Genomic DNA, 9016 nt, shown 5'->3' on the forward strand with positions numbered 1-9016 from the left:
ACAATTATGTACAATCCATTAGGAATGCAGCACTGGACTGCTTTACTCCAAAGTGCTCTGTCCCTTTTTGGCATTTATCATTTCAGCTTGCAAAAGCACACAAAAGAGTATGTTAGAATGAGCATGTCACAGTGTGTCTCACACAGGAAAGCATCCCACATGTTGGAAGCATCCAGTGACCTCATGCGTAATAAAATAGAATAAAAAAGGAACTTATTGATGGCTATTATCTTCAAAATGCTTTTACAGTTAAAAAGAAGCATTAAAAATGACCCATAATGAGTTAAAAGAAGAACGTCTTCTGAGGCCTGTTTCCTCTGGAGTCAGTCACTCTACTAAGCTGTCAAATAAGCCTCCCTATTCAGGCTGCTCTATGTGAAGGGAATACATGCTGTACTTTCCCCCTACCTTTTCCTTGCTCGCTGTCTCTCTCTGCCTGTCCCTAAAATGTCCCTGCTGGGGATTCTATCTCCTGGTTCCTTTTGAAGCAGTGGCCTCTCTTTGCCTCCATTATCTTGTAATTTGTGAGGGATTACGCTCTGGAGCACACACAGTCCACCCCGTTGCTTAAGAACTGTGACAGCTTACAATAATTGCCATGCTAATTAGCAGGAACTAACCCAGCGCGCTTCTTTCCCTCACCAGACCTGATTTGATGAATATGCTTTGATTAATGTCTGCAGCGGTGTTTCCGTAACTTCCAAACCATTATAATTAGCTATGTCACCAATAATAATGACTGATACACAGTATGTGCACAAATACAACACATTACTACGATTAGACACTAGTGAGCGCTGTGAGGATAAATTGCATTTGTGGAACGCCTGTAAAATGTACAGAAAGCATTTGCTTGACATATTTCATTTTCTTTGTTTCTCCTCTTTGTCAGAGCAGTTGGCTTTGTTTGGCATAATTGTGATGAAGTCTTGTTACCCTTGACTGAATTCTGCAGCTATTCTGACAGATTCATCTGCAATTAAAGCACAGCTGAGTCTCTTTGGAGCTCTGTTGGTCGTCTTGTGTTGCTTTGAAAACTCACAGAACAAAGCGGTGCCTTACAGACTTATTTTAAACGCTGCTGTGGCTATTCAAACTCAAATGGGACCCCTGTCAATCACTAAATCTATTCTCTTAAATGTTTAGCTTTTTTATTCCTCTGCAGCTCTACTGTATGACCGCCCCGTAACTAAGGTTCCTCATCAATACAGCCTTTAAAATACTGTATACTCTGTCCAAAAAAAAGAAACAAAAAGTCGTCACTTGGATTTAACGAAGCAAGTAGGTAAAAGCCTTCCATTGGATAATTACTGCAGTGATGAATATGTTTCAGCTGCAACAACCTATGTAACTTTAGCTCATGCAGTGAGGAGCTTCAAATTTTTTCAAATAACTGCATTGGAAGACTTATCCTGTGGTCATGAAAAGGATGTTAATCTGTTTCAGAAGGGTTAAATTATTGGCCTGCGTCAAGCAAAGACAACAACTAAGGAGACTGCTGAACCGTCCACCACATTATTAAAACCTGACGGATAGTGGTGAACCATCATTGCTGAGGAACAAATATGGTCGCAACAAACTCTTAGATGATCATAGGAAATCAACAGTAGAACTCATGGGTGTGTTTAATACTCAAAGTACACTCAACAAAAATATAAACGAAACACTTTTGTTTTTGCTCCCATTGTTTATGAGATAAACTCCAAGATCTAAAACTTTTTCCACATACACAATATCACCATTTTTCTCAAACATTGTTCACAAATCTGTCTGAATCTGTGATAGTGAGCACTTCTCCTTTGCTGAGATAATCCATCCCACCTCACAGGTGTGCCATATCAAGATGCTGATTAGACACCATGATTAGTGCACAGGTGTGCCTTAGACTGCCCACAATAAAAGGCCACTCTGAAAGGTGCAGTTTTATCACACAGCACAATGCCACAGATGTGGCAAGATTTGAGGGAGTGTGCAATTGGCATGCTGACAGCAGGAATGTCAACCAGAGCTGTTGGTCATGTATTGAATGTTCATTTTTCTACCATAAGCTGTCTCCAAAGGCGTTTCAGAGAATTTGGCAGTGCATCCAACCAGCCTCACAAGCGCAGACCACGTGTAACCACACCAGCCCAGGACCTCTACATCCAGCATGTTCACCTCCAAGATTGTCTGAGTGTGTATGGTGTACGATGAACAAGTGACAACAACACAGTGGTGACAAAAAGACCCAAACAGAGTCTAGTGAATGGTCCAACAACAGGAGTCTGGAATGTTATTTGATTCTATGATGTTTGATTCTGGAATTCCAATGTTCCAAAATATCTTGGTTCTAGAATGTCGGAGTTCTGGAATGTCAGGGTTCAAGAATCCCAATGTTCTAAAATATCTGGGTTCCGGAATGTCCAGGGTTCCGGAATGTCTGGGATTCCGGAATGTCCGGGGTTCCGGAATGTTGGTGGATTCCGGAATGTCCAGGGTTCTGGAATGTCTGGGATTCCGGAATGTCTGGGTTCCAGAATGTTCGGGGTTCCGGAATGTTGGTGGATTCTGGAATGTCTGGGGTTCTGGAATGTCTGGTATTCCGGAATGTCTGGGCTCCGGAATGTGCAGGGTTTCGGAATCCCAGACATTCTGGAATGTCCGGGGTTCCGGAATGTTGGTGGATTCTGGAATGTTAGGGGTTCCGGAATGTTGGTGGATTCCGGAATGTCCGGGGTTCCAGAATGTCTGGGATTCCGGAATGCCCAGGGTTCCGGAATGTCTGGGATTCCGGAATGTCCGGGGTTCCGGAATGTTGTGGGATTCCGGAATGTCCGGGGTTCCGGAATGTCTGGGATTCCGGAATGTTGGTGGATTCCGGAATGTCTGGGCCCTGGAATGTCCAGGGTTCCGGAATGTCTGGGATTCCGGAATGTCCGGGGTTCCAGAATGTCTGGGAATCCAGAATGTCCGGGTTCTGGAATGTTCGGGGTTCCGGAATGTTGGTGGATTCTGGAATGTCTGGGCTCCGGAATGTCCGGGGTTCCGGAATGTCTGGGATTCCGGAATATCAGGGGTTCCGGAATGTTGGTGGATTCCGGAATGTCCGGGGTTCTGGAATGTCTGGGATTCCGGAATGTCTGGGTTCCAGAATGTTCGGGGTTCCGGAACGTTGGTGGATTCCGGAATGTCTGGGGTTCTGGAATGTCTGGGATTCCGGAATGTCTGGGCTCCGGAATGTCCAGGGTTTCGGAATCCCAGACATTCTGGAATGTCCGGGGTTCCGGAATGTTGGTGGATTCTGGAATGTTCGGGGTTCCGGAATGTTGGTGGATTCCGGAATGTCCGGGGTTCCGGAATGTCTGGGATTCCGGAAGGCCCGGGTTCCGGAATGTCTGGGATTCCGGAATGTCCAGGGTTCCGGAATGTAGTAGAATTCTGGAATGTCTGGGGTTCCAGAATGTCTGGGCTCTGGAATGTCCGGGGTTCCGGAATGTCTGGGATTCCGGAATGTCCGGGTTTCCGGAATGTTGGTGGATTCCAGAATATCCGGCGTTCCAGAATGTCGGTGGATTCCGGAATGTCGGGGGTTGCAGAATGTTGGTAGATTCCGGAATGTCCGGGGTTCCGGAATGTCTGGGCTCCGGAATGTCCGGGGTTCCGGAATGTCCGGGTTTCCGGAATGTTGGTGGATTCCAGAATGTCTGGGATTCCAGAATGTCTGGGATTCCGGAATGTCCGGGATTTGGAATTTTGGTGGATTTCCGGAATATCCGGCGTTCCGGAATGTCGGTGGATTCCGGAATGTCCGGGGTTCCGGAATGTTGGTGGATTCCGGAATGTCGGGGGTTCCAGAATGTTGGTAGATTCTGGAATGTCCGGGGTTCTGAAATGTTGGTGGATTTCCGGAATATCTGGCGTTCCAGAATGTCGGTGGATTCCGGAATGTCGGGGGTTGCAGAATGTTGGTAGATTCCGGAATGTCCGGGGTTCCGGAATGTCTGGGCTCCGGAATGTCCGGGGTTCCGGAATGTTGGTGGATTCCGGGATCTCCGGGGTTCCGGAATGTCCGGGGTTCCGGAATGTTGGTGGATTCTGGAATGTCTGGGCTCAGAATGTCCAGGGTTCTGGAATGTCTGGGATTCCAGAATGTCGGTGGATTCCGGAATGTCCGGGGTTCCGGAATGTCTGGGATTCCGGAATATCCGGGGTTCCGGAATGTTGGTGGATTTTGGAATGTCCGGGGTTCCGGAATTTTGGTGGATTCCGGAATGTCGGGGGTTCCAGAATGTTGGTGGATTCCGGAATGTCCGGGGTTCTGAAATGTTGGTGGATTCCGGAATGTCCGGGGTTCCGGAATGTCTGGGATTCCGGAATGTCTGGGCTCCGAAATGTCCAGGGTTCCGGAATGTAGTTGAATTCTGGAATGTCTGGGGTTCCAGAATGTCTGGGCTCCGGAATGTCCGGGGTTCCGGAATGTCTGGGATTCCGGAATGTCCGGGTTTCCGGAATGTTGGTGGATTCCAGAATGTCTGGGATTCCAGAATGTCTGGGATTCCGGAATGTCCGGGATTTGGAATGTTGGTGGATTTCCGGAATATCCGGCGTTCCGGAATGTCGGTGGATTCCGGAATGTCGGGGGTTCCAGAATGTTGGTAGATTCCGGAATGTCCGGGGTTACAGAATGTCCGGGGTTCCGGAATGTTGGTGGATTCCGGAATGTCCGGGGTTCTGAAATGTTGGTGGATTCCGGAATGTCCGGGGTTCTGGAATGTCTGGGATTCCGGAATGTCTGGGCTCCGGAATGTCCGGGTTTCGGAATGTTGGTGGATTTCGGAATATCCGGCGTTCCGGAATGTCGGTGGATTCCGGAATGTCCGGGGTTCCGGAATGTCTGGGATTCCGGAATGTCCGGGGTTCCGGAATGTTGGTGGATTCCGTAATGTCTGGGATTCCAGAATGTCTGGGATTCCAGAATGTCCGGGTTTCGGAATGTTGGTGGATTTCGGAATATCCGTCGTTCCGGAATGTCTGGGATTCCGGAATGTCCGGGGTTCCGGAATGTCTGGGATTCTGGAATTTCCGGGGTTTCGGAATGTTGGTGGATTCCGGACTGTCGGGGGTTCCAGAATGTTTGTGGATTCCGGAATGTCCGGGGTTCCGGAATGTCCGGGGTTCCGGAATGTTGGTGGATTCCGGAATGTCTGGGGTTCTGGAATGTTGGTGGATTCTGGAATCAGAAGTACTTCTGATTTTGAAACTTTGCTCTTTATCCACTCAACAAAAATATAAACTCAACACTTTTGTTTTTGAACTCTGATTCCCGAATGTCCAGGAATCTTGAATGTCTGGGTTTCCAGAATGTCTGGGATTCCGGAATGTCCGGGTTTCGGAATGTTGGTGGATTTCGGAATATCCGGGGTTCCGGAATGTCTGGGATTCCGGAATGTCCGGGGTTCTGGAATGTCTGGGATTCTGGAATTTCCGGGGTTTCGGAATGTTGGTGGATTCCGGAATGTCGGGGGTTCCAGAATGTTGGTGGATTCCGGAATGTCCGGGGTTCCGGAATGTCCGGGGTTCCGGAATGTTGGTGGATTCCGGAATGTCTGGGGTTCCGGAATGTCCGGGGTTCCGGAATGTTGGTGGATTCCAGAATGTCTGGGTTTCCGGAATGTCCGGGTTCCGGAATGTCCGGGGTTCTGGAATGTTGGTGGATTTCGGAATGTCTGTTGTTCCGGAATGTCTGGGATTCCGGAATGTCCGGGATTCCGGAATGTTTGTGGATTCCGGAATGTCCGGGGTTCCGGAATGTTGTTGAATTCCGTAATGTCCTGGGTTTTGGAATGTCTGGGATTCTGGAATTTCCGGGTTCCGGAATGTTCAGGGTTCCGGAATGTCTGGGCTCTGGAATGTCCAGGGTTCCAGATTGTCTGGGATTCTGGAATGTCCGGGGTTCCGGAATGTTGGTGGATTCCGGAATGTCCGGGGTTCCGGAATGTTGGTGGATTCTGCAATCAGAAGTACTTCTGATTTTGAAACTTTGCTCTTTATACACTCAACAAAAACATAAACGCAACACTTTTGTTTTTGAACTCCGAAATGTGCAGTTTTGTTTTATTGGGGGCGGGGGGAGGGTAGGGGATCTGCCCACTGCATGAGGCAAATGGTGGTCACACCAGATACTGACTGGTTTTCTGGGTCTCCAACCCCCCCCCCAAAACAAAACTGCACATTTCAGAGTGGCGTTTTATTGTGGGTAGTCTAAGGCACACGTGTACACTAATCATGGTGTCTAACTGCATCTTGATATGGCACACCTGTGAGGTGGGATGGATTATCTCAGTTTTAGATCTTTGAGTTCATCTCATAAAAAATGGGAGCAAAACCAAAAGTGTTGCGTTTATATTTTTGTTGAGTGTAAGAGCATTTTCACATGCACAATATGATTGAAACGCAAAGGATTGGGACTAAACAGCTAGATGGTCTAAGAAAACCACTGATCAGTGAGGCTAATCAGAAAAAAAGGCTTAGTTTGTTAGGTAGCATAAACATTTGACTCAGGAGTAATGAAAGAGGGTCATGTGGTCTGATGAGTCCAGATTTACCCTGTTTCAAAGTGATGAACACATAAAGAGAGGTGAATGAAGTGATGCACTCATCATGTCTAGTGTCTACAAGCCGGTGGGGCTTAGAGTTATAATCTGGGGTTGGTCAGGTTCAGTAACGTTATGTTCCCAAATAATGAGGTCAGCTGACTACCTGAATATACTGAATGACCAGGTCTTTCCATCAGTGGAGTTTTTCTTCCCTGATAGCATGGACATGTTTCCAGATAACAATGCCAGGATTCATGGTGCTCACATTGTGAATGAGTGGTTCAGGGAGCATGAGACTTCATTTTCATACATGGATTGGCCTCTGTCCAGACCTCAGCCCCACTGAGAATCTTTGAAATGTGCTGGAGAAGACTTCACAGCGGTCCGACTCCCCCATCATCAATATAAGATTTTAGTAGAAAATGAATGCAACTCTGGACAGAAATAAATGCTGAGTCATTGTAGAAACGTATCGAAATGATGCCACAGCGAACGAGTGTCGTTTTCAGAGCTAAAGACGGTCCAATGAAATATTAGAGTGCGTGACTTTTTTTTGAAGGGGCAGCACATGTCTCTCTCTTCTTACAGGTGACCAAGTAACTCATCTTTGAAATACCTTCATTACAGCATGACTTCACTTCACCTTCCCTCTCAAATGTGCACATGCCTCAGGGGATCTAATTGCTTGAAATAAGCAGGGCCTTCACAGCCACACACAGGAAATTGACCTTTAAAACCGGAAAAAAAATGTTAGCGACACTTTTCTAGATAGAATAAGAAGATGAATGAGCTTTCAAGCAGAAATATGATGCAATCTAAGGAAGGGGGCTAAAATTTGGCAACATGCAGATTTTAGTTTTTCTGGCAGAAACCGATCAAATAAACACAGCTCTAATCTGAACACATCATGTGCTCTCATCTAGTGCACAAAAGAAGAATTCTCTGATGTGTAACTTTGTTAGAGGTTCATGTATAGAATGCAGGACGAGTCAAATTCATGTGAACCGTCATTGAGAAATAATGTATGCTATGACGTGATAGACGATTTTATGTCTGAATCACATAATTCCGATATTAATTTCAAGGAAAAACAGGGAAGTATGATTGATCTGGTTATGGTGACATTCACTGTTGAAGTGGAATTATTGAGATCTGGAAATAAAGTGACAATGCATGAGTGCAATCTAATATATTGCACAAGATAGGAAGTGAATGGACAGATTATGAGCAAAACCTTAGTTTAACTAGACTGTGCAAAAAAAAATTAAGTTATTTGGAGGCAAAGAAATAGTTAGTTGTGAGTGTTTTTCTTTTGGCCTTTTCACTTTCATTTCATTTTTAGCAACCTTAAAAAAAATACCACTTCCTAAAGCTGTAGACCTTTGTGGTCTAAATGTCACCACTTGACAGACTTTGGGTGAGTTGAGGACTTAGCTCCAGCTTTGAAATGTCTAACAGAAGGACAGAGAACTTCAGACAGCAGATGTTTGTAAGTTGAACGTTGTCACGCAGCATATATACAACTAACACATTCAAATGACAAGAGAAAAAATTGGTTTGGGGATATGGACAAAATCAAGTAAATTTTCATCCTTTCAAAAAACGAGTGACTTTAATGGGTATTGCATTTACTTTTCTTAAAAACAACAGTTCCACTTTGATGAAATCCCATTAACATTCCATTGAACTAATAAGGACATTAAACCATCTTTTTTCTGAAAAACTAACAAAAGAAAGACTGAAAGAGAGATTTGATTAGGCTGTGGAAGTGTGACAGACTGACAGGCCTCAACATAACAGTACTGCACACAATGTGCCTGTGGAACTGGGTGCCAGTTCTTGAACGTTTACACCTGAGAGGAGATTCCCGATGTGAAATAAGTGATAAAGTACAGTGAGGTGACCAATTAAAAGAAAAACCTGAACCTGCGATTCCTGAAGTGTCATGACCCAGTGGTGTTATGCTGGGGAGTGTACTTTGCAGTCATAGTTTTGGATTTGTCCACATTAGATTTTTGGTTAAGGTGTGGTGATAGTGATGATGTTTGAGCAACAAAATCTAATTTCCAAGTGGATTTTTGTGCCAGCAGAATTCCAGAGACTGTGTCCGAAATGGCATACTAACGTACTACATACTCAATGAGTATATACTGTATACTACGTACTATAACTATGATTAGAATGCCAACCGTTCACACTGTAGTATATTACTACGTTTCCCATAATGCATTTCAAACCTCCGACGACAAAAACCGGAAGTACGGCTATCAAATATCTGGGCTGAATGCCGGCTTCAGGTCGATTTTACGCTAACAAACAGTCGCATAATTAATGTGGCAATTTCAAGCCGGCACTCCTCATGCAGTTATTAGCCAGATTATGCGAATCGTTTCAGTTGTAGCTGCAGGCTACTGGAGGTAGCTGCTACTTGTTCTGTATGC

The sequence above is a fragment of the Acanthochromis polyacanthus genome, chromosome 9 (genome assembly GCF_021347895.1).
Source record: "Acanthochromis polyacanthus isolate Apoly-LR-REF ecotype Palm Island chromosome 9, KAUST_Apoly_ChrSc, whole genome shotgun sequence".
NCBI classification, from domain to species: domain Eukaryota; kingdom Metazoa; phylum Chordata; class Actinopteri; family Pomacentridae; genus Acanthochromis; species Acanthochromis polyacanthus.